Raw genomic sequence first — 25,340 nt, 5'->3', positions numbered from 1 at the left:
AAGCGGGCTTCCTCACTGCTCCGAACGTGAACCAACGCTAACGGACGGCGCAGTAACAGTGATATGCCCTCGCGACTAGGAACGGAAACGCACCATCCCTGCAGATCATTGCCAAAAACCTCGACTGCCGCTGGGGCATTCCAAACAAATACAATCACAGTTGGAATGTTTCCATAAAAGCAAACCGTCCTGGATTGTTTAAAACTGTTTCCAAAGACCAGCATAAGTGTTCCATTTCTCTATTAAATGTTCACCATTCATCTTTTCTGGTTAGTAATGTCAGACAAGCACTGTGACACTGGGTGTGGCAGGACAATGTGTTAAACTGTCAAGCGAGTGTAGCAGAGGGAAAGCCAACTAGTTTCCCTTGCCAAATGAATCTAACCAAAAAACCGCACACAGAGTTGTAATGTTCGGGCCTTTAATAACCCTTGAACAAGATCAAAATTTACGTCTTGTTTGGGGTGGTGTGTCAGTTGTAAAGGTCACAAGGCTATTACAATTCGTTCAACAACTTGTGCAACGCAACAGTAAATTCCTCTCCACTTAGTGCAAGTGAAGGAGAATTTATTCCATCAAGCGGTAATATTTAACTCTTAGGTTATTTCATTGTTTCCGTTGTTTTGATGGGAAATGAACAGAAACACATTCCTGCGGAGGGAGCTGGTAGCAACATTGGGTTGCTCGGTGAATGGCCAGGGTCAACGGCGGCGTGGTGTATTCCGCAAATATGCCCGACTGTGAGAGAGAGCACAAGCCCGCGTGAGTAGGTTAAACGTTGATATTCTTAGGTTTTTTCGGTAAAGTCACGTAGGTAAAACATTAAAATTAATAAAAGTAAAATAAAATAAAAATCACGACGTTTCGGAGGCAACACAAGTCTCCGTCATCAGGTGGGACCGTCACAGCCAGATTTGCTGCATCAAGTGAGGCAATGATTCAAGATGTAATCCCTTAAAAGTAAGTTGAGGGGGGAGGAGAGGGGGGGGGGGAGCTCATCAGAATGTGGTAGCCAATGAATGGAACGTATCGGGAGGGAGGGGGGCGGGGTTCAAAGACGGCACGAAGTGCCACGTAGAATGCATCGGGAGGGGGGGCGGGGCCAAAAGAATGCACGACGTGCATTCTTCTGGCCCCGTCCCCCCTCCCCCTCCCGATGCGTTCTACGTGGCACTTCGTGCCGTCTTTGAGCCCCGCCCCCCTCCCTCCCGATACGTTCCATTCATTGGCTACAACATTCTGATGAGCTCCCCCCCCCTCTCCTCCCCCCTCAACTTACTTTTAAGGGATTACATCTTGAATCATTGCCTCACTTGATGCAGCAAATCTGGCTGTGACGGTCCCACCTGATGACAGAGACTTGTGTTGCCTCCGAAACGTGATTTTTATTTTATTAATTTTAATGTTTTACCTACGTGACTTTACCGAAAAAACCTAAGAATATGAATCCTTGCAGTCACGAAAGCTTCAAATCTAGAGTTAAACGTTGAGGGCACCACGGGGTGACCAGTCCTTCCCCACCCCTCCCACCCACCCAGCCTCACCCCTCCCACCCAGCCCACCATCCCCACCCAGCCCCTCCCTCCCCACCCAGCCCCTCCCTGCACGACGGATGGACGGACACAATAATCCCCTGTGGGCTGGTGTAACCAGGATGTTCCAACCAGTATAACTTGTGCTACCTGCGGCAACGTCAAGGTTGCTGTCCTGGCTTCCATGGCTGCCACCAAAGTCCAGCAGCTCATCTTCCCTCCCAAGATCTATCAAGTCGTGAGTCTGCAGCTGGGCCGACGCCGCTCTTGTGATTGCACCTGTTGACAACGGACCACCTGGTTGCAATCTCTGCCTGACATGAGCCACATCTGCAGACATGGAGTGGTTCCGGCGATAGGGAGGCAACAGACTCTAGGGGCAAGTGCTGTTAGCGAGCACCTATTAAGGGTGGGACGGCACCACGCCCGGCCGCCTTTGTCTCCCTAGTGGCGATGTTGACACACCGCACCTGGTACTCGTTTGAGGCTGAGTCGACGTAGGGGAGGCTCAGGACCGGCTCAGAAAGTCGTCACTGGCGGTGTTGGCCACGAGTGGGAATGGAACTCGGCTGGTCGGTGCGGAGCGCAGCACTCACCACGACACTGCCGCCTCATTAACATAATATATTCGTGAAAGCCGTCGCGAGTTCATTGCGATGGGTTCAGCATCCGCACCCCATCCCTCCACGTATGGGCCGGTTCATTAACATAATCTATTTAAGTTGCAGATCCGCTGGAGGGGAGTGTCTTGTACCCAACGAGTGACGTTGGCGAGGTAATAGGAAGTTGCCGCTCCGCGCGTGAACTGAAATCCGAGGTGAGAAATTCTCGTGGCAGTGGTTGTGGTGGTTGTGGTGGTGGTGGTTGTGGTGTTTGTGGTGGTTGTGGTGGTGTTGGTTGTTGTGGTGGTTGTGGTGGTGGTTGTGGTTGTTATGGTGGTGGTTATGATGGTTGTGGTGGTTATTGTTGTTTACCGAGGTAGAGCCTCGCTCTCTCTCTTGTATGGATGTCAATTGAGTAGCAGCGAGCATGGAAGCGATGTCCAGGTTGGAACTTTACAAAACGGGGCCTTGCCTCCTGCCCTCGCCTTATGGTGTTTGCTTCAATTCTCTCGCTTAGTTTAGCAATCTGTGGAAGAACGCAATCAGCCAGGCGATGCGTTAGTTGTGTGTTGACCGACTCTCTGTGTTGTATTGCATCACATTTCCAAATTTTAAGTTTGTTTGATTAAGTGTGTCTCTCTCTGTGCAGTCACCAAACCTCCAAATCTCTCATTGACCCAAGGCCGTAATTATAATATGTTATAATATGTTATAATAAGTATAATATGTTATAATACTTATAATAACATGATATAATTATAATATGTTATACAAATTATTATATGTTATAATAATTATAATATTTTATAATAATCATAATGTTATAATAATTATAATACTCAAACATGCCCCTCTAATATATTGCTGTAAAAATCTTCTTAAAAAACATAATTGCAATGCTCTGTTAATAAAAACAACAATTGTCTAAACCTTGGCCACAAAATCTGGACTTGTCTTCATATAACGATGCATATATTTCTGTTTACATGATTGCGTTGTACTTTATGAATCCCTAACCTCTGTAATTACATACAATGAAACAAGAAAAGGTAAAAAAAGAAAACAGAGCAATGTAATACAATACACTATTAGACATTATTGTGTAATGCGAGCAAGGACAAGGTGGGCGCTGCCTCCGCACCACTCACACGGGCCGGTGTATTAGAGAGGCGGAGCCTGGTCGTCGGGGTGAGTGGGGGCGGAGACAGGGGCAGGAGGAGGAGGTGGAGTTGGGTCACATGAGAGGGGGGAATATAAGAGAGAGACGGAGGAGGAGCTGGGGGAGAAGAGAGTCAACCACAGAGGGGAGCCACGCTGGTGGGAACAGGAGAAGTGGCGCCATTGCCACGTGGTCGGGGCCAAGGGGCCCTGGAGTCTAGCGTGCGCAGGCACGGAGCGTGCGAGGGGCACGGAAGGGAGAAGAGGGCCGGAGCGGGTGTGGGGGACCCAAAGGACGGTGTGGCAAGAGCAGGGTGAGGAGAGAGCACAAGGAGGAGCCGGAGGTGACGGCGCGGCGAGGGCCACACGGAGCGTGCGCGGGGCGCACGGAGAAGGACGGAGAGGGTGCCACACGGAGCGTGTGCGGGGCGCGCGGAGAGGGTCGGAGCGAGGACCAGCGGGTGAGAGAGAGAACCCAATAAAGGACAACGGAGAGCGAAAACCTGTCACAGTGTCCTTTATTACACTGGTGTCAGAAGTGAACCAAGATGTCTAAGCATCTTAAGAAGAAGAACGTACCTGCACCATCCTCGGACGACGAAGATGAGCTTCCGATTGAGGCGGCGTTCCCGACGATGGAAGGAGGGGGCGAAGTGCGGACGGGCGACACGCCGGGGGTGCAAGAAATCGTCGGCCCGGCAGGGTTGTCTCTTTCAGCGGGCGCTGAGGAAGGTTGGCGGCACGTGACGGCTCAACTTGAGTTGCTGCGGGCCACGCTGACACAACTGTGTGCCCTGGTGACGACGGCGGCGCGGCCGGATCGTCCAGCAGGAGAGCCGTCCACCATTGCAGCCCACGCGACGCATCCCACCTTCTCCGCCACGCGGTAAGACGCCGCCATCTTGGGCGGTGCCGGGGGCGAAGTGCGGGAAGCCACCATCTTGTTAGCACGGGAAGCCGCCATCTTGTCAGCGCGGGAAGCCGCCGTCTTGTCTCCACGGGAGGCCGCCATCTTGGCTATGCGGGAAGAGGCTATCGTGTCGCCACCGCATCAAACACCGTCGGCGGATTATGGCGACTCGGGGACCCCCAGCCATCGGCTGACGGCGCTCAAGGAATTTTCCATTGGCGGCGACTGGAGTGCGTTCGCCTGCTGCTTTAAGGCCACAGTCCGCTCGGCAAAATGGACGGATGCGGAGGCTCTAGAAGTTCTTCCGACGCTTCTGGATGACGAATCGGTCAGGTTTTTCCGTTCCATTAAAGCCGCAAGAAAGACTACGCTGAAGGATGTATTTGAAGAGATGGCGGAAGCTTATGAGCCCCCCGATGATGCTCATCGCAGGTTTATTCAACGGCAGCGGGCTCTGGAGGAATCTCCCGTGGCTTACCGGGGTGCCGTCTTGGAATTGGCTATGGCCGCATACCCGGACACGGAACCTGACTTGCTAGAGCCTTTGATTTTAGAAAAAATATTGGAGCTGTTCAGGGATTTGGGCATTCCCATGCCTGTGTGCGGACACGAACAACTGACCTCCCGGATAGTGGCTAAGTGCCTGGACGCGCAATTTAACCTGCGCCGGTGGGAGCAAGTGACGGCCTGGACGGGGAGCCCCAAAATCGAAGGTGGTGCCATGGGATAGGACCCGTCCAAGGCCGTGTACGTGCGGGACGAGAGGGGGCCTGCGGAGTTGACGGCAGCCACGACCCAGACGCCTACTCGGGGGGCTGCGGAGTTGGGGCCGGGACCACCGTTGCGAGATCGCCAGGACAGGGGGAGCGCCGGACGATGGCACGACCTGTTGTGCTTCCGCTGTGGTCGTCGGGGGCACTTCGCCAGGGAATGTTGGTTTCGCCCTCGTCCGCCGCTCCAGCAGGAGGCCCCTGACAAGGAGGCGCCGCGTCAAGAACAACCACGACAGGCAAGTCGGTATGCATAAGACACCCGGCAAGGCCTATCACCTCATGCATCGCTTTCGCCGCGGGGTATGGATAATGTTGCTAACGGGGGAACGTGCGAAGGGCCGCGTCGCTCGCTGACACAGTGGCGTAAATTGGCACGGAGGGTGGTTGCGGCCGCTACCGGGTCGTCCATTGTGCCGGGTTCCATCCAAGGGGTGGAGGTGCGTATTTTGGTGGACTCAGGTGCGTCCGCGACCATTATCTTGGACGTTATATTTCACCTCCTGTCCATTCCTCCGGAAAGGGTGCGACCGGTTTACGACTCGTGCATAGCGGCGAATGGGGGAAGTATGGGCATTGTGGGTCAGGTGGACGCCAGCATTACGGTTGGTGGTGTTTCGGTTTCTGGGACGGTGTTGATTTCTAGGTCCCTCGCTGTGCCCTGCTTTTTGGGAACGGATTTCCTGGCGAAAATGCCCATTCAGATTAGGGTTGATCAGAATTGCATCCAATTACCGGGGGGCCGCCAAATTGCCTTCTTGCCATCACCCTGGGGCCAGTCCGTTCCTGACCGCCAGCTTAGCTGGGCAGGGCCTCGCACGTCGCGGGGACACGATGATGAGCCACCGGCCCAACGAGCCGAAATATCAAGTGGCCAGCATCAAAAATTACGGTTAAGGTTGCAGTAGATACGAGTGTAACACGTTTATTTGATTGAGCAAGGTTATTATTGTGATTATCATGATAAGAGTTTGGGGGAAACGAGACGACGATGGGAGGAGGGAATTCCAAATTGTAGCTGTGGAAAGGGAAGTAGCTGAAATAATAACAAGCGGTGCCACCTGCAGTGGGGTGAGTGAGCGAGTGGATAATTAAGTGAGTGAGTAGGTGAGTAAGTGAGTGAGCAGGTAAGTGAGTAAGTAGGTGAGTGAGCAAGTGATTGAGCATGGGAATCTGTGAGGGAATCGAACCCAGGGATCTTCTTGTGAGAGGCACAAGGATTAGCTCATGAAGAATTAAGTGCAGAACCACATTTAACGCGGTGGCTTTTTCCATGCAGTCGTTAGTGGGCGACCGAGCCGAGACCATCAATGTCACCGCACTTGAGAACTCGGGCAGTGGTGGAATCCCGAACCCGACCGCCACCGCCGCCAGCACCGTCTTGTCCACGCGGGTAGCGGCTCAGCGCTCTGACCTCTCGACCTCTGAGTCACCCCGTGCCACCGTCGCTCTACCTGCGGCGTCCACCGCGCCGGGCGCCGGAATCGCCGGGGCGCGAGTCGAGCGTGCGGCTCGGGGGGAAGTGGCCATCGTTGATTTGTTCCGCCGGCACCGAGCAGGGAGACGGCGGCGATGGCGGCGATGGTCGCCGCGGGGCGGCCTCCGGGCGACGAAGTCCCCGCGGAGAAGCGCGACGAGGCGCTCCTCTACGGCGTCAAGGATCGGACGCCCATCCTCGTGTGCATCATCCTCGGATTCCAGGTCAGGGAGTGGTCAGCGTCGTCGGGGCGGGGGGCGGCACTCGCGCGACACGGCAAGCTGCAGACTGGGCTCCACTCCGCACTCAAGAGAGAGCGACGCTCTCACTCAGTGAGTTTGTGTGTGAGTGAGTGTGAGTGAGTGAGCGTGAGTGTGAATGAGTGTGAGTGAGTGTGAGTGAGTGAGTGTGAGTGAGTGTGACGGTGAGTGACGGTGAGTGTGAGTGTGCGAGTGGGCACAGGGGGGAGCACAGGTGATGCATCTGCCCGTTATCTCAGTCAGTCAACCAATGGGCACCTGGGCCTGTTCTGTGACTTTGCTGCCAGCAGCAGCAAGCCTTCCACATCTCACGCGGCCTCAATGTGCACGTCGCCTGGTGGCTCTTGCTGTGAGTGCGTGACAGTGTTCGGAGTACGGGGAGCGGTGGTTGAACGGTTAGCACGCTGCGCTACGAACCTGGCGTCCCGAGTTCTATTCTCACTCAACTCATGATCAACACCAGTGACGATCTGAATAGGTCCTGGGCCCCCTCTAGGCATACTCCGTCTCAAATTAGTAACTGGTGCGATGTGTAAACATCGCCACTGGGGAGACAAAGGCGGCCGGGCGTGGTGCTGGCCACCTACTCCCTCGTGTGCTGACCCGGCCTTCATAGGTACTCGCTAACAGCACTTGCCCCAACAGTCTGTTAAGGCTACACGGGAATCTCTGTCTTTGTATTTGCGCACGTGAGTGTGGGGAGCGGCGGTGTAGTGGTTGGCGCGCTGGATTGTTTGAGGAGCTCACAAATCGCAGGGCAGCAGCTCTAGCAGAGAGAGCAGGAGGCGTCTGGATGGCTGTGCGCCTCACGTGCCCGTCCACAGCACTACCTCCTCGCGTTCGGCGGCATCATCGCCATCCCACTCATCCTGGCCGAGCCGCTGTGCGCGGGCGGCGACGACCTCGTCAAGGGGCTCCTCATCAACACGATGTTCTTCGCGTCGGGGCTCGCCACGCTGCTGCAGACCACGCTGGGCACGAGGTGGGGCGGGCGGTGGGTCGGTGGTTGCCTGAGTGCGTGTGTGTTAGTGCGTGTGTGTTAGTGAGTGCGTGTGTGTTAGTGCGTGTGTGAGTGTGTGTGTGTGAGTGCGTGTGTGAGTGCGTGTGTGAGTGCGTGTGTGAGTGCGTGTGTGAGTGCGTGCGTGTGTGAGTGCGTGAGTGTGTGAGTGCGTGAGTGTGTGAGTGCGTGAGTGTGTGAGTGCGTGAGTGTGTGAGTGCGTGCGTGAGTGCGTGTGTGAGTGCGTGAGTGTGTGAGTGCGTGGGTGATTGTGTGAGTGCGTGCGTGGGTGATTGTGTGAGTGCATGAGTGAGTGCGTGTGTGAGTGCGTGCGTGAATGCGTGGGTGAGTGTGTGAGTGCGTGGGTGAGTGTGTGAGTGCGTGGGTGAGTGCGTGGGCGATTGCGTGTGTGAGTGCGTGCGTGGGAGAGTATGTGAGTGCGTCGGTGATTGTGTGAGTGCGTGGGTGAGTGCGTGACTGAGTGTGTGGGTGAGTGTGTGTGTGAGCGAGTGAGTGAGAGATTGTCCACCCCTCCCCGTGTGCCCAGGTTGCCCATCCTGCAGGGTGGGAGCCTGAGCTTCGTGGCTCCGGCCTTTGCCATCCTCGCCCTCCCCGAGTGGCGGTACCCGGCGCTCAACGGCACGGAGGCCGCCCACGGCACCGCGCGGCCCAGCGACCCCGAGGTGTAGCAGCCTCGCATTCGGGAGGTGAGAGAGGCACAGCGCCACTGAAGACGACATCGCGTTCATTTACTCGGCAGGTTTAAATCGGAGTTTGGTTCAAATCTGATTGGTTTGTTCCTGCGAGGTGAAGCCACCTTTGTTCAGGTTGGTCGACGGGCCTCTCACTTTCTGGATCTTGTGCTGATGGACGACGTTTGCCGTCGCTTCACAGGGGACAGGCACGTATTTAATCGCTGCTAAACTCTGTTGGCAACTCACGCGGTGTGAGTGAGGTCAACCAATCAGAACCGGCGAGTTGGTAAGCGCGTGACAATTCAATTCGATTGGCTGTGTCCGGTGGTGGAGGGTTTTTCACGACATGGAGCATTATGCATCCTTGCACCAATTAACAATGGAATGGATCTATCTCCCGACTTGCCAGGGGTATTGGTCGTGGTGACCGACGCACGCGGCTGCCTGTAACCGAGCAGTGCTGAGCACACCCTGCCTCGCCAGGAGAAGGCAGTACAGCAAGTGGACTCTCGCACATCTCTTTCTATCCGTACGGGGATCGAGTGTTTCCTCCTCGCACGCGTGAGATTTCTCCGGGTGCTCCAGTTTCCTCCCATTTCTATAAACACTCATTAATTGGCTGCAAACATCTTACAATAAAAATCATTGTAGCAGGGCCTTCCTGAAAAAGAGTCATACAACTCAGTGTGGCTCTCCTCGATAAACTTGTAATTAGTATAACATTATTAGTATTATTATAAATTGCCACCTGTTTGCCACCTGCACGGGGATTGATTGTTGGCCCACAATCGAGGGCCACTTGGCGCCCACGCTGTGGGGTCCCCGCGCCTCGCGAGCCCCAAGCTCGGCGCTCCACGGCGCCCCCCCCCCCCGCCCCCCCCCCCGAGCTGTTTGTTTGACTCTTGGTGACGACCGCACGCAGCTGCAGGGCGCCATCATGGTCGCGTCGCTCTTCTAAGTGGCGCTGGGCCTCACGGGCGCCATGGAACCGGCCCTGCGCCTCATCGGGCCGCTGTCCATCGCGCCCACCATCACCCTCATCGGCCTCTCGCTCTTTGGGGAGGCCGGACGCAAGAGCGGCGGCCACTGGGGTATCACGTGCCTGTGAGTGGGCACCACCCTCGCCACCACGGCCTAAACCTCACCCACTCCCCCACCCACTAACCCACTCACTCACCCACTCACTCACACACTCACTCACCCACTCACTCACCCACTCACCCACTCACTCACCCCCTCACTCACTCACTCACCCCCTCACCCACTCACTCATCTACGCACTCAACCCACTCACTCACCCACTCATTCACTCACTCACCCACCCTCTCACCCGCTCACTCACTCACCCACTCAATCACCCACTCATTCACTCACTCATTCACTCATCTACGCACTCACCCACTCACCCACTCACTCACCCCCTCACTCATCCCCTCACTCACCCACTCACTCATCTACGCACTCACCCACTCACTCACCCACTCACTCACCCACTCACTCACCCACTCATTCAACCACTCACTCATCTACACAGTCACCCACTCACTCACCCACTCCCTCACCCGCTCACTCACTCACCCACTCACTCACTCATTCACTCACTCATCCCCTCACTCACCCACTCACTCATCTACGCACTCACCCACTCACTCACCCACTCACTCACCCACTCACTAACTCACTCACTCACCCACCCTCTCACCCGCTCACTCGCTCACTCATCCACCCACTCACTCACCCACGTAAAGGTAAAGATCCCCCTTATAGCCTTATCAGACTGTTCGGGCAAGTGCTGATCGCGAGTATCTAAGAAGGCCGGGTCAGTACACGAGGGGGGTAGGTGGCCAGCACCATTCCCGGCCACCTTTGTCTCCCCAGTACATCACACCAGGTATTTCTTTGAGACTGAGTTGACCTAGCAGAGGCCAAGAACCGGTTCAAATAATCGTCACTGGTATTGGCCGTGAACGGGAATTGAACCTGTGTCGCCAGGTTCGTAGCGTGGACCGCTCCACTCACTCGCGTGCTCACTCGGCCACCAAGGTGCAGTGTGCAGTAGTTCCACAGTAGACGGCAATTTTGCTGCTAATCTTAATTGAATAATTTGCAGGTACTGAAGTTTTCCCACTTGGCAAAAAATGTATCACATTGACGGGCACTGAATGGGATACCGTGTGAATGTGTTGGTCCTATCGCTGCGAAATCCAAAGCCATTAGAAACCGCCACGGCTGTAAGTCGCCACACCGCGAGTGATGACGCGCACCTCCGCGTGTGATGACGCGCACCTCCGCGTGTGATGACGCGCACCTCAGCGTGTGCCCAGGACCGTGGCCCTGATCGTGCTCTTCTCCCAGTACCTGCGCGACGTCGCCGTGCCGGTGCCGGGGTTTGTCGGGGGGCGGTGCCGTGTGGTGAGGTACCCCGTCTTCAAGATGTTCTCTGTGAGCCTCCACCTGCACGGGCGCACCCTTGCATTCAGCCCCCACAGCGTCGTCTCCATCATCATCATCTCCATTCTTGTCTCCATCATCATCTCCATCATCATCTCCATCATCATCTCCATCATCTCCATCATCATCATCTTCATCATCATCATCATCTCCATCATCATCTCCATCATCATCTCCATCATAATCTCCATCATCATCTCCATCATCTTCATCATCATCTCCATCATCATCTCCATCCTTGTCTCCACCGTGCTCATCAGTACAGTCAATCAATGTTGACTAGTGCCCTATTCCTCTGGAAGCCTCGTATATGGTGAGGACTTGTGCCTTTACACTCGAGTGACCCCCGTTACCACTCGCCTCAAGGCAACACTCAATCAAACCTATGAACGACTGTGAGCGACAGGTTTGAGCCTGTATCACTCTACACGCACCTGCTCGATGGTCGACGTGAATTGCAAGCAATCTGCTCAGATTGAGAACGTTTAGGCAGAACCCGATAGCACTTCTCATTAACAACGGCCACTTCGTCTCGACACCCACGCGTCACGCACCTTCTGCCGTGGCGTTTTTCGGAGACGCCGGTGGAACCGTCAACCGCATTAAAGCATCAACAGGCCGCTGTGCACATCTCCTTCGTGAGTGGAAAATTTAAACCAAGCTACAGTGGTGCGGTCGTGGCCATGCAACCAAAACTATGGCCCATATAGTAAAGCACTTTCATGGAGGAGGTGGAGGAACAGCGACACGACACGAACTCTCTCTCTGCTGAAGCCCTCTCGTCGTCGCCAGAAGCAGCAGCGGCCGACCTCGACATTGGCATTTAGCTTCTGAGCATGTTGCTGTCATCGTGCGTGAGAATAGAATGATGCTGTGAGTATCATGGAGGGAAACCACCACTACTAACGATGTCATCATGGTCACGTTCACGATGACGTGGAAATTGTTCCTGATCAAGCCGCCCACCGTCACGCAGGGGAGTGTCAGAGCGCCTTCCACGCGATGGGTGACTCACATCTCGTCTCAGCACAGTGGACAGGGCACACCCGTTGGGAGCTTCCCTCGGCACGTGGCGCGCGAGTGGGCGTAGTCCACCAGCAGAGAGGGGAGGGTGACGATGGCTACCGTGCGTACATCCCAATTGAGTGATTCGCGGTGGCATTTTTTTAGTTTTGGCAAATTTAGACCACGACGCCAGCACACGATGGGCCGCGACTCGCTCCGAACGCCGTCACCACGCGGGGCCTTTCACGTCCACCGCGAAGGAGGCAGACGGCGCGCGGCGCTGTTATGGTTAACGCGGTGGCGCGGTAGTAACCAGGGTGGCCTGCCGGGTCGGAACCACGAGGCTCGGGAGCAAGGGGCGAATGCGCTGCCGCTGCTGGGCCGTGCGGCCGCCGTGCTCGTTATGTTCACGTGAGAGGTCCCTTCCACAGGAACGTGGAATTTCCACAGCCGTCTCAGGGCCAGCAATACACCGGGCATGACACAATAACAACAACGATGTGTTGGACATGAGGTTATGTCGACCTTGAGGCCACGAATGGTGGAGAAGGTTCCGTGTTAAACATTACAGCGCCGCACGCGCCGTTCATGTTGGGGAAGCAGTTTCTCGTTACGCAACCGAAGACGGACAGCAGCGTTTAATCATTCACGGGAATAGGTCACGAATCCGAACAGAAGTCTCCCCTCTCAGCATGCGGTGATCATTCACGGACATCTGTGAGCAAGAACTTCATAGCTCATCGGATTCCTCCTCCAGTCTAAATCAAGATGCTGATGAGGACTATGTTGGTGACCGGGCTGAGACCATCAACTCACGAGTGGCTTGGAACCTGGATTCGAACCCAGGACCAGAGCGCTGTACGGCCAAGCGCTCTGGCTTCAGAGCCACTTGAGAATCTGCGGTGTCATCACCGGGCTGGCGATCCGAGTTTAACTCCAACTGACGCGGTGTGGCGGTGGCGCAGTGGTTAGCGCACAGCGCGACAAACTTGCTGGAAAAGAGCTTGATAGCTCATCGGATTCCTGCTACAGTCGAAAGTCAGATTCTGACAAATCCGGCGAGAGGAGTTTGATTCCCAACCCGTTCACGACCCATAATAGTGGTGACTATTTGAACCGGTGTTGGACCTCCCCTAGGTTGACTCAGTCATAAATGGTGTGTACTGTCAGCATTGGAGAGACAAAGACGGCAGGACGTGGCGCTGGCCAGCCACCCCCTCGTGCGCCGTGGCGGCCTTCACGGGTGCTCGCTCACGGCACCTGCCCCAGCAGTCTGCCAAGGTGACGACACGAGGGGATGTTTGTACAAGTTGTGTGTGTGCCCCTGTGCAGGGGCCGTGTGCGTGCCTCGTGGGGAGTGGTGGCGAAGTGATTGGGGTGCCCTGTTACGACCCCAGCGACCCGAGTTCGCTAACAGCTCTTGCCACGAAACTCTTCGACTTAGCGGGGAATATTTGTCTGTGTGCCTGAAGTATATGTGTGTGTGTTTGATCATGGTGTGGTGTGTACACATCACTATTAGGGAGACAAAGGCGGCTGAGGGTCGTGTTATTATGTGCTGTGCTGGTCTTCATAAGCTCGCTAACAGCACTTGCCCGAACAGTCTGTTAAAGGCTATGTGGGCGATCTTTGTCTTTGTATATGTGATCTGTGTGTGTGTGCATGCGTGGCTGATCCGTGTATCAATGCGCGCACGTGTAGCCAGCGATTAGCCAGGGCTACGATGTCAGTGAGAGGGGCGCTGGACGAGGGTGGAGGGATGCGGAGTGGGAGGGCGCGCGAGGGGAACTGAATGCGGCACTCGTGCAGAGTGGAACTCCCAGCGAGGTGGGCTCGAACATATTCAGTGCTCAGGTGCAGAGAGAGGTAACCACCTGGTGAGGCACACCTGGAGCCAGAGAGAGTACGGGGAGATTGAACTGAAGAGGGTACAAGTGCGATTGTGGCCTGGCAACCCATGTGATGGGCCACATGGTAAACTCATAGTGAACTCACAGAGATCCATGTACGTCTACGGGCGATGTTAGATCTGTACTGTGTGACCTCTGTACCGTCGCAGGACGGTGCAGGTGTTACACTCCACCATCTCCATCATCCTGCTGCAGTAAATAAAACCAATGGGGAATGGCAGTCGATGGGCCATATAGTGAACCACTGTAGCCTGGGCTGCAGGAGCAGTACAAGGACACGGGCACTCTCTCTCTCCCTCTCTCGGCTGAAGCCTCCCTCTCGTCGTGGCGAGCGGCAGCAGCAGACCCCGAGACGGAACGCATCGCTGCTGGGTAAGAGCCGGGTGCAAGTCGAGAAGGGGGAGTCATCCTGGGACAGAGACACTGATAGCGTGGAGCATGACCATGTGATGCATTTCTCCATCATATATCCGTCTTCAAAATTGTGCCAATTACAAATTGGCACACATCCCATCAGGCACCACAGCTTCCTGGGAGTGCACTAACTTCAGCTGCATTGATTTCGGCGCAAGCGGAACTCTGGGCCATTCGCTACCCGCCGTGTCTCTCGCTTGAACCACTGCAGGGCGCGTTGCCAGAAGCGTTGTCTGCACAAAGGGACCCTCAATGGAAGACGATACTCCATTGTACATGACAGCATTATTATTGTGAGCACTGTATATGCAATGCCAGGGACACTTGACTGCTTGGTGATGCACGTGGCCTGTTATGCAGCATCGTGGAGGCGAGCGTTGGTGGCTCACACGACTCCCCGTGGACATTCAGGTGTCGTACCGTGGGGCTCGCCAGGAGAGGGCAGTCCAACAGGAATGTGGACTCCACCTGTTCCCTCTATATGGGATCGAGTGTTTCCCCTTCTCACGCGTGCGGTTTCTCCGAGCGCTCCGGTTTCTTCCCACGCGTAGACGCTCATTAATCGATCGATGTCACCTTCATATTCAGAGGAACAAGTGTTGGCGGCGGCTATCGCGTGGCTGCCTTCCGGCTTTCCTGTGGCTCTTCTCGAGTAATACACTCTGTGCGAGAGCGAGCTGACGCTGTGCGCCGTCGCACGCTGTATCCAACACTCACACATTCATCCTGCTGCTGATTACTGTTATTTGATGATTCTCGTTCACCCTGGCTACCGAGTCCCAAGACTCGATTCAAGAGGGTCCTGCCAAGTTTCGTAGCTTGAGGGACGATTATTGGCACGTTCGATCCCAGCTGAGTAATTTGCGGTGTCATTCTTTAATTGTTTGGACCGCGACGAATGGCGTCACGGGTGTCAAACGTCCACTGTGAAGCAGACGGTGCTTGGAACCCTCACGGTGAACACGCAGAGCAGCAATGGCCAGGGCGGCCTGCCAGATTCTAACCGCAAACCTCTGCAACGAGCAGCGACCTGCCACGGGCGCCAATCGCTCGCCCTCAGCACGTGGGTCAGTGCGCGTGGGCGACGTCGGGTAGCATAGACGTGGGCGCGGAGTGAGGTACAACAGTGGTGCTCGTGCGCCCTCTGCTGACCTCCCCGCGTAGCGCTCGCGGGCTGCTCGCGGCATCGTCGCCGTGGCGGCCCCCGGTGGAGGCACGCGGCTCTGAGGGCGTCCTCAACAATGACGCAGCGCTGCTCTTCACCTGCAGGCTGCGCCACAGTGTTCCAAGAGTTGCCTTTGAGCTACGCCATGGCTAACATGTCTACTGTAATAATGTGACTGCTATTAGCCAAATAACCCTGGAGCTGAAAAATTACCAGCAAATTACTCAATAATAATATTCACATTCATATGTGTATTGGTGTGCCTTGTGTTATTGAGAACCACGGGGACATCCACGGGGACAACCACGGGGAGTACATGCAACATGCGACATGCGACATGCAACATGTAACTCCACATACCCAGGCGTCAGGGTCGAGCCGGCGCGACCTCCTGCGCACCAGGCGAGGGAGGTGAATTCTCCCCGCCACCCCGAACCGGACGGTGACGACGGCTGCCCCCCCCCCCCGCGCAGGTCAGTGGGGCGCGCCGACGCTGGGCGCCGCCTCTGCGCTGGGCATGCTGTGCGGGGTGGTCGCCTCGGCGCTCGAGTCCGTGGGGGACTACGCGGCGTGCGCGCGACTCGCCGGGGCGCCGCCGCCGCCGTCGCACGCCGTGAGCCGCGGCCTCGCGGTCGAGGGTCTCGGCTGCCTGCTGGCCGGGTCGCTGGGCACGGGCAACGGCACCACCTCCTTCAGCCAGAACATCGCCGCGCTGGGCATCACCAGGGTGACGGTGGACGGCCGTGTGTGGGTGTGTCTGTGTGTGTGTATGTGTCTGTGTGAGTATCTGTGTGTGTCTGTGTGAGTGTGTGTGTCTGTGTGTGTGTCTGTGTGAGTGTCTGTGTGTGTGTGAGTGTGTGTGTGTCTGTGAGTGTGTGTGTGAGTGTGTGTCTATGTGTGTCTGTGGGTGTATCTGTGTGAGTGTCTGTGTGTGTCTCGTTGCGTGGGGAGTGGTAGTGTAGTGGTTAGCACTATGCTGCGCTACGAACCTGGCAACCCGGGTTCGATTCCCGCTTACGGTCAATACCAGTGACGATTTTCTGAACCGATCCAGGGCCTCCCCTAGGTCGACTCAGCCTCAACTGAGTGCCTGGTGCGGTGTGTAAACATCATCACTAGGGAGACAAAGGCGTCGGGGCGCGGCGCTGGCCACCCATCCCCTCGCGTGCCGTGGCGGCTTCTCGGGTGCTCGCTCACAGCACTTGCCCCGACGGCCTGTTGAGGTCTACACAGCTGGGGACCTTTGTCTCGCTGCGTGACAATGCAGGTGGGCAGTCGGCTGGTGCTGCAGGTCAGCGGAGTCATCCTCGTGCTGATGGGGATCTTCGGGAAGTGTGGAGCCGTCTTCATCACCATCCCCGAGCCCATCATCGGCGGCATGTTCCTGGGCACCTTTGGAATGATCGCCGCCGTGGGCATCTCCACCCTGCAGGTTCGTGCGGCAGGCTGCGGTGAGGATACCGTGCAGGAGGAACGCAGATGTTCGCGATTTGGACCCGGCAGGCCACACTGGTTAACATTGCGACGATGTATTCACCTTAAACAAACACTCACCCTCCGCTTCACGGGTGGACGCGACAGATCGCGCGGTGTTGTTGGAAAACAGCAGGAGCCCATCGTGTGGCGGCCTCATGCTACAACTTTGCCAACTTCTAAATAATTGGGAGATTTGGCAACTCCGTTGGTTTTACACAAACAGTGGCAATTGTTGCCTGAGATACCGGCAGGCTGATTCCTGCTGCTTGTCCCACACGGGGTTGGCATGAGATGCGGCTGCTGTGTCTGTGTGTATGTGTCTGTCTGTGTCTGTCTGTGTGTGTCTGTGTGTGTGTCTGTGTGTCTGTGTGTGTGTGTGTTTGTGTGTGTGTGTGTCTGTGTGTGTGTTTGTGTCTGTGTGTGTTTGTGTCAGTGTGTGTTTGTGTATGTGTGTGTTTGTGTATGTGTGTGTTTGTGTATGTGTGTGTTTGTGTCTGTGTGTGTCTGTGTGTGTCTGTGTGTGTTTGTGTCTGTGTCTGTTTGTGTCTGTGTGTGTGTCTGTGTGTGTGTCTGTTTGTGTATGTGTGTGTGTGTGTCTATGTGTGTTTGTGTGTGTGTGTGTGTCTGTGTGTATCTGTGTGTATTTGTGTTTGGGGAGCGGTAGTGTAGCGGTGTGCGCGCTGCGCTATGAACCCGGCGACCCGGGTTCGATTCCTGCTCATAGCCAACACCAGTGACGATCATCCCTAGGTCGACTCAGCCTCAAATGAGTACCTGGTTCAGTGTGTAAACATCGCCACTGGGGAGATAAAGGCGGTCGGGCGTGGTGCTGGCCACCCATCCCCTCGTGTACCATTTCAGCCTTCATAGGTGCTCTCTAACAGCACTTGTTAAGGCTATACGGGGGATCTTTGTCTTTGTGCAATCTCATTGCCGACGTTTTGTTCTCTCCTGGGAGGTCCCAAATTCTCTCCGTGGGTTCTAACGGGTGCAGAAGTGTGCTCGCAAATAGCAGCAAGACGCAACTCCCCATCCGCATGCTTTGCGTGTCAAAATTACTTCTCATTTACACAGGACAGCCACACCGAGTCCTGCTACATTGGGCTGTTTGACCAACACCAATGCCGTTGTCTGATGGCATAGGTTCAGGGTTGCGATTTCCGCATGGAAAATGCGGAAGGAGGGTTCAAATTTTCCCGCATTTTTGCTAAAGTCAACCGCAAACGGTGGAAAGACTACTCCTATGACCGCGCGCTTTTAACAACACGTTAATGCGTTCTATTGGAAAGGATACATGCAAGGCCCAGCATCACGTAGGGCTTTGAGTTACTGATTGGAATGAATATATGATTTCCGCATTTCCGCACAAGAACCACATACTTTATTCAAATGCGGAGCCGTGATTACGAGCACATGTACTTTCACTTCTTCGCATTCTTCCAGCGCTTCATGTCGTCTTCGGCGTGAAAGATGCTGAGTTTTGGCTTGTCGCGGGCGCAAACTATAAGCGCGTTCAACTGCTTGCACGAGAGGAGCAACCACTCTTCGGGCTTGATGTTGTTTTGCAGAGAGAAAGCCCTCTCACAGCCGACCGACCTGTGCGCCAAAGTTTTAATCGTTAGCAGTAAAGTGTATATATTCGCAGGAGGTATAAAGTAGCTACGACAAATGAGCGTACGCTGGACGAGGATATTACCTGAGCGGAAACGCGTGTGTATCTGAGCGTATCGAAAACAGCGTGGGTATCTGAGCGCTTGGCCAAAATTACAAGTGGATTTCCCAACGCGCTGCAATCTGAGCGACGATGAATAGTTTTGCATATCGACAGAATATGAATAAAGAAAATGCTACAGTTTTTTGTTTTTCCTTTGTCGCTACGAGTACTGCGAGGGCTCCGAATGGCAGACGCTAGGAGACATCATGGGGCTGGGCAAAAGGGCCTGAGCACAGCGCCGGGGGTTGCGTCGATCCGGAAAGATGCAACCGTAGGGATTCCTATCGGCGACAAACATGTCAACGGTGGCGTCGTGTACTTGTGGCAAGTGTGCTTCATCGACGGCATCGACAAGTACTTCGACGCACAAGAGCTCGCGGCTCTCATTGATTTTTTCACAGTTCGTGCGCACCAACAACGCTGTCTGAATGCAGGAATCCATAGTTCATATATACATATCGTTTTTTCCAGAAGTCAGCAGAGCCAAATGGGCATACGCAAGATATGTGCGCCAACCGCGCGAGTACGGCACCGAGAAAGGCGGGAATCGAAGTCACGATTTGCGGAAGTCTTCACAGGAATCACCGCAAATTGCGGAAATTTGTGCGGAAGAGGGTCACAGAAACTACCGCAAAATGCGGTCGAAAACAGCATGTTTGCGGAAATTGGTGCGGAAATCGCAACCCTGCATAGGTTTCCTTCGGAAACAGGGGAAGATCACACAAACGCCACACTCGGACACACTCACACGCTGCAGAATGGGGGTCAGAATATACAAATTCCACAAGGAAAGGCGCCCGATTTGGAATCGAACTCATGTGGTTTCTGCTGCGAGGCACCGGCTACGCCACCCACATATAAACCACCGCATCGCGTGCGCAATGCTGTCAGCCTTGTCGCGACCACCGGCTCACAAGAGCTGAACGCCTTGGCAGTGATATCGCTTCGCCCGCCAGCTCACCGCCACCGTGAGCCCCGACGCCCGTGTGCCCCTACCGTGTCAGTACGCAGACATGAACTCATCCAGGAACGTGTTCATCGTTGGCCTGTCCATCTTCTCGGGTCTGGCCATTCCAGCCTGGCTCAAGGAGAACCCCGGGGCCATCAACACCAGTAGGGACCCACCGCTCACAGGCGCCGCGCACGCAGCCCGGCGGGAGCGCGTCTGCCGCTCGTTCTTACGCAGGCTCGCGGTTCGAATCCCGCAGCCCACCCTGGTTAATGCTGCAGTGTCATAACCGCTAAACCCCGACGCGCCGTCTGCCTCCCTCACGCGCGACGTCGTTCGGAGCGACCAGCGGCCAGTCGCGTGCCGGCGTCGTGGTCCAAATTGAGCAACTTGGAAACTTCCACCGCAAATCACTCAATTGGGATTTACGTGCGGCAGCAATCGTCACCCTCCCGCCCGCCACCTGGCAGACTACGCCCGCTCGCAGGCCACGTGCCCAGTCAACTTGTGCACACACAGGGACAGCTGCCACCGGGGGTGCCCTGTCCAATTCGTTGAGATGAGACGTGAGATGTCAAGGAGGGCGCTCGACCAAACCACAACTCGCCATCGACGTGTTGAGACGGCCACGCTGGGGCCGTGTGGACCGTCACCACACCAACGATGGAAGTGGAAGATGGATGTTGCCTGTCACTTGTTCTCCGACTGCTCTTTTAACATCATCATCGTGAGCTTAAAATAAAACACGCCCACAATGTACCTGGCACTAGCCAAACAGCCCAATGCTGAAGTATCATCTACCGAAAGAACCAAAGAGAATGGATTCCTGCAGTCACGAAAGCTTCAAATCAAGATATATGCAGATTATTCAATTGGGGTCGCACTTGGCAGGACCCTCCTGAAAGAGAATCTTGAGCCTTCCTTGGGTCAACAAACAAAATAAATAAAACCCATCAGCCATGTTCGATCCACTACTGGATGAAATCATCCCCAAGCCGCGGCCACCTCTCGCGATCCTGGCGATGCAACGTTCCACCCTGCACACGAACTGCTTCCACCGCTCCGGTACGCGTTCCACTCCCCGCCATCTTCGCCGCCCATCGTCTCTTCTGGCCGTGATGCGTCCGGCCCGAGCCTCACTCCATTTTCCTTTCTTTTCGAATGGCCAACCAATCGATCTTTATTGCACGTGCCAATATCGCCCTCAATAAGGTCGGCATCGGTGCACATTGCAGCAGAACGGGAACGGCCCCGATGGCACGGAGCCACAGGAATGAAGACAGAGACCCCTCACGCCCTCAGCGGCTCGCACCGACTGAGCAGAGTAAATTACAAAATAAAGTGCAGCCATGCACAACGACTAGCAAGATAAAAGTAAGGAGTGGATAAAATAAATAATAAGTAAAGAAAAAAATGTCCCCTTCTTTGTCTGCAACATCGTGCGCATGCACTCCCCTCCACGCGCTGCTCTGCGTGTCTCACAGCGCAGCTCCCAGCGTGCCGCTCGCCACGCTTCTTTGTCCACTCTTCAGGTTTCGTTCTCTGCGTCGACCGTGGACGACCAGCTGCCAGCGGCGTGTCTGGGCCATGCAGCGTCGCAGGGAGTGCACACTGACGTGACACTTTCTTGTTTGGGATCCAGGTTCAGATTTTCTAAAAGCCCTCCGACCTGCTCTCCTCCATCCCTCAATGTCACAGTTTTAATGTTTTTGTTCCGCCTACAACAGCTCTTCTCGAGCGAAGTTAAAACAAACACCACCATTGTTGTTGTGGCATTTATCTCCTGGGCAAAGTGCTGACGTCATGCGCAATGAGATAATTCTTCACAGTCGTCTGTAATCCGCTGCTGGATGAAGGCCTCGCTATCCACTATGTTTGAAAGTACTACTACGACTATTATTGCTTGTCCAAGGAAATCCCCTCTGAGCTTCAAGACTGATTTTTCAGGAGCGTTGTTCCAAGTTTTCACAGCAGGGGGCGGCCTTGCTGCTGCTGCTCTGTGCAATCCCATTGAGTGTTTAGTTTGTTGTCCTTCCCCCGCACCTCCGACGAGCATGGTTGGCTACGTGTGGTGCAAAAGAAGTTCAACACACACACACGCACACACAACCTGCAGGCGATAGTTCAGCATTGGGATGTTGTTGGCCGATTGCGGTTACACCGCGCGTTGTGTTGCCCAGCCGTGGGAGGGAGCCGGAGGGAGCCCGCTGCAGCACGTGGGGGGGGGGGGGGGCACGCAGCAGAGGGTGACAGCGGTTCCGTCTCTCTGTCTTTCCCTCCGCGCGGGGCAGAGGTGGCGCCGATCGACCAGACGCTCACCGTGCTGTGCACCATGAGCATGTTCGTGGGAGGATTCCTCGGCTTCGACCTCGACAACACCGTGCCCGGTTCGTTGTTCTCTCACCGAGTCTCACGGTGGAGCCGTGATCCGTCCACGTCGCACGCGCGTCTCACGGCGCGTCTCACGGCGAGATGTTAATTCCCTCTCCTGGTATGCAGGAAGTTGTGGGCTCGATCCCGACCCTGACGCCTTCTGTGTATTTGGAGTTTGAATGTTTTCCCCGTGGTCGCGTGGATATTTCTACGGGTTCTCCGGTTTTTCTCTCCATATTTATAATCAACATCACGCGTTTAGAGTGTTTGGCAGCAATACATTTACACGTGATAAGCCGCTTCATTGAGCTTTCATTTGTGGCCGGGTCGCTTCTGAAAAAGAGCAACGTACAGTGTAGCTGAGTGGGCCTTACCTGGTGAAATGAAAAAAAGTTTATCTCACAGCACGCCGCACGCGTCTAACAATGCGTACTGAATCACTATGGAGTCTGCGCTCCGTCACCGCAGAACAACTCTCTGTCTCTCTCTGCTGAAGCCCTCTCGTCGTGGCCAGCAGCGCTCGACATTGGCATTCAGCTCTTGAACAGGTTGCTGCTGCTGCTGCTGCTGCCATCATACGCAAGAGAGGGAGAGACGGGAGGATAGGCGCAAGGAAACACAGGCGAGGGGGAAGGCAGCGACCGGGCGCTGTGCTGGCGTCGCCAGCTGTTGCCCAAGCTCTGCTGGTCCTCTTTACATTCAGATATTTTCCCCCCAATAATGAGCGCTTGTGCGTGTGAGAGGAAACCTATCCATGCGATTGCAACACGCAATCCCCAATGATTGCCCGAGCTCTGTGGTTCTATCATGGGATGTTTGACCAACTCCAATTTAATGTTTGTACGTGTGGGAGGAAAACCGAAGGGCCCGGGTAAATACAGCCATCCCTCTGAGGTCACCAGAGTGCAGTGCGCCAAGATGGGGCTTTGTCCAGATCGGGCCGGGTGACTCAGAGGTCAGAGGTCAGAGCGCTGAGCAAGGTGATGGCCGGGTCCGGGTTTCATCCGGCAGTCACTCAACCGGGTTCTCAAGCGTAGAGAGCTGATGGCCTCAGCCCAGTCAGCGATGATGCACAAAAAAAATTACTACAACAATTCTGCATTCATTTCTTGAGATGAACTCCAACTCCTGAGAATTTAAAGGAATGGTTCGAGTCGTCAGGAAACGACGCAACCTCACTCCCGCGTGCGGAGTGCGTGAAAAAGTGTCACTAATAGTCTCACTGGACCGTCCATCTCGGAGGCAGCTCCGGCGTGTCCACTTCTGCGCAGGCCCCTTCTCAGGACGCGAACGGCATGGTCGGGATAACACGACGACCAAAGCGGCGACGGCGGGCGCTCGTTTGAACCGCGGCGGTGGCGGCGTGGCGGAACTTTGATTACGCGGCGCAATTGGCGCTCCCGGCCTGCCCCCCCCATCCCATCTCGCCGCCCGTCGCTCCGCCAGGCACCGTGGAGGAGCATGGCCTGCTGTTGGCGTGGACAAGCCACGGGCGGGGCGACCCGCACAGCGCCCAGGGCGGGGGCGAGGCCGCGACGCGCGTCTACGACCTGCCGCTCGTCGCGCCGCTGCTGCGCAAGTGGACGTGGCCTCGCCGCGTTCCCGTCTGCCCGACCTTCGGGCAGAGGCCGGTGGGCGCGCAGGTCGCCGTGGGAACGAACTGCGCCGTGTAGCCGTGGCGACGGCGGCGGGGCACCCGGCTTGGAGGATGGATCGGCGACGGCGTGGGATTACCAGAAAACGAATTCTACGATTTGTTATTGTTGTTGTTGCCAAGTGAAGCCCACTGAGTGACGTAGCTCTTTTTCACGAGCCATCTGGCCGCAAGTGACAGCTCAACGAAGTGGCTTACCATGTATGGGAATTTATAGTCGCAGCCAAATAATCTAAACGCACGTTTTTAAATGTGGAGGGATAAAACGCAAACTCCAAATATACAGGCATCGTCAGGGTCTGGATCGAACCCACGCCCTCCGGCATACCAGGCGAGGGAGATAACATCTCCTAGCCCCCATGGCGCCCCAGCTTCAGCCAAATCGAGCCAAGCACGGTGCGTTGATCACGTGACTTCAGTGCTGTGACGTCACATCGCAAACCACGCAATTGGGATCACGCAGCAGCGACATCGCCCCCCTACTGCGGAAAATTGGCAGAATCCTCCTGAACAAGTTTCCTTGGGACTCAGTGAGGCCTTCCTAGGTAAACGAGCGTATTAGTCATCGTAATAATGTAGCTCTTTTCATAGATAAATACAGATTGTGTGCTTGTGTATTATAGATTACATCTTGATGTTTTACATGTCCAAATAAATAATGTTTTTTGTTAATCTCAATCAGTCAACTATAAGACTCCCTTGATAATGCGGTGCATGTTTTACCACAAAGCATGATGTGTGGTGAATGCAGACGTGGCGATAGGCGTCCGTTTGGCATTTGAACGTCTTAAATCCTCCTGTATACTTGCCGGAAAGGGTAAAGCCTATTATTTTGTCAACAAATTATACATCATGTAGCCATTATAATTACAGTGGTACAGTATATATAATGACTAGTGCAATGATATGCTAAGACTGCAGTCATAAGCTAAGGCTGCAGTGATAAGCTAAGACTGCAGTGATAAGCTAGGACTGCAGTGATAAGCTAAGACTGCAATGATAAGCTAAGACTGCAGTGATAAGCTAAGACTGCAATGATAAGCTAAGACTGCAGTGATAAGCTAAGACTGCAGTGATAAGCTAAGACTGCAGTGATAAGCTAAGACTGCAGTGATAAGCTAAGACTGTAGTGATAAGCTAAGACTGCAGTGATAAGCTAAGACTGCAGAGAGAAGCTAAGACTGCAGTGATAAGCTAAGGCTGCAGTGATAAGCTAAGACTGCAGTGATAAGCTAAGACTGCAGTGATAAGCTAAGACTGCAATGATAAGCTAAGACTGCAGTGATAAGCTAAGACTGCAGTGATAAGCTAAGACTGCAGTGATAAGCTAAGACTGCAGTGATAAGCTAAGACTGCAGAGATAAGCTAAGACTGCAGTGATAAGCTAAGACTGCAGAGAGAAGCTAAGACTGCAGTGATAAGCTAAGGCTGCAGTGATAAGCTAAGACTGCAGCAGTGATAAGCTAAGACTGCAGTGATAAGCTAAGACTGCAGTGATAAGCTAAGACTGCAGTGATAAGCTAAAACTGAAGTGATAAGCTAAGACTGCAGTGATACGCTAAGACTATAGTGATAGCTAAGACTGCAGTGATAAGCTAAGTATGCAGTGATAAGCTAAGACTACAGTGATAAGCTAAGACTGCAGTGATAAGCTAAGACTGCAGTGATACGCTAAGACTGCAGTGATACGCTAAGACTGCAGTGATAAGCTAAGACTGCAGTGATAAGCTAAGACTGCAGTGATAAGCTAAGACTGCTCGAGCCACGTGACCCCCCTTGTCAACGTGAGCGACTTGGTGTCAAAGTGACAGCTTCATGTGCGCAGTGC

At 54.7% G+C, this 25,340-nt stretch overlaps 1 pseudogene; it reads left to right on the top strand.

The window, feature by feature from the left end:
* The first annotated feature begins 1,716 nt into the window (after nt 1-1,716).
* On the top strand, nt 1,717-23,531 carry LOC133347977 (solute carrier family 23 member 1-like; annotated as a pseudogene).
* The last annotated feature ends 1,809 nt before the right edge of the window (nt 23,532-25,340 follow it).

The sequence above is a fragment of the Lethenteron reissneri genome, chromosome 26 (assembly GCF_015708825.2).
Source record: "Lethenteron reissneri isolate LAM-NWPU_2019-01 chromosome 26, ASM1570882v1, whole genome shotgun sequence".
NCBI classification, from domain to species: domain Eukaryota; kingdom Metazoa; phylum Chordata; class Hyperoartia; order Petromyzontiformes; family Petromyzontidae; genus Lethenteron; species Lethenteron reissneri.
This window is presented reverse-complemented; position numbering and strand designations above follow the sequence as displayed.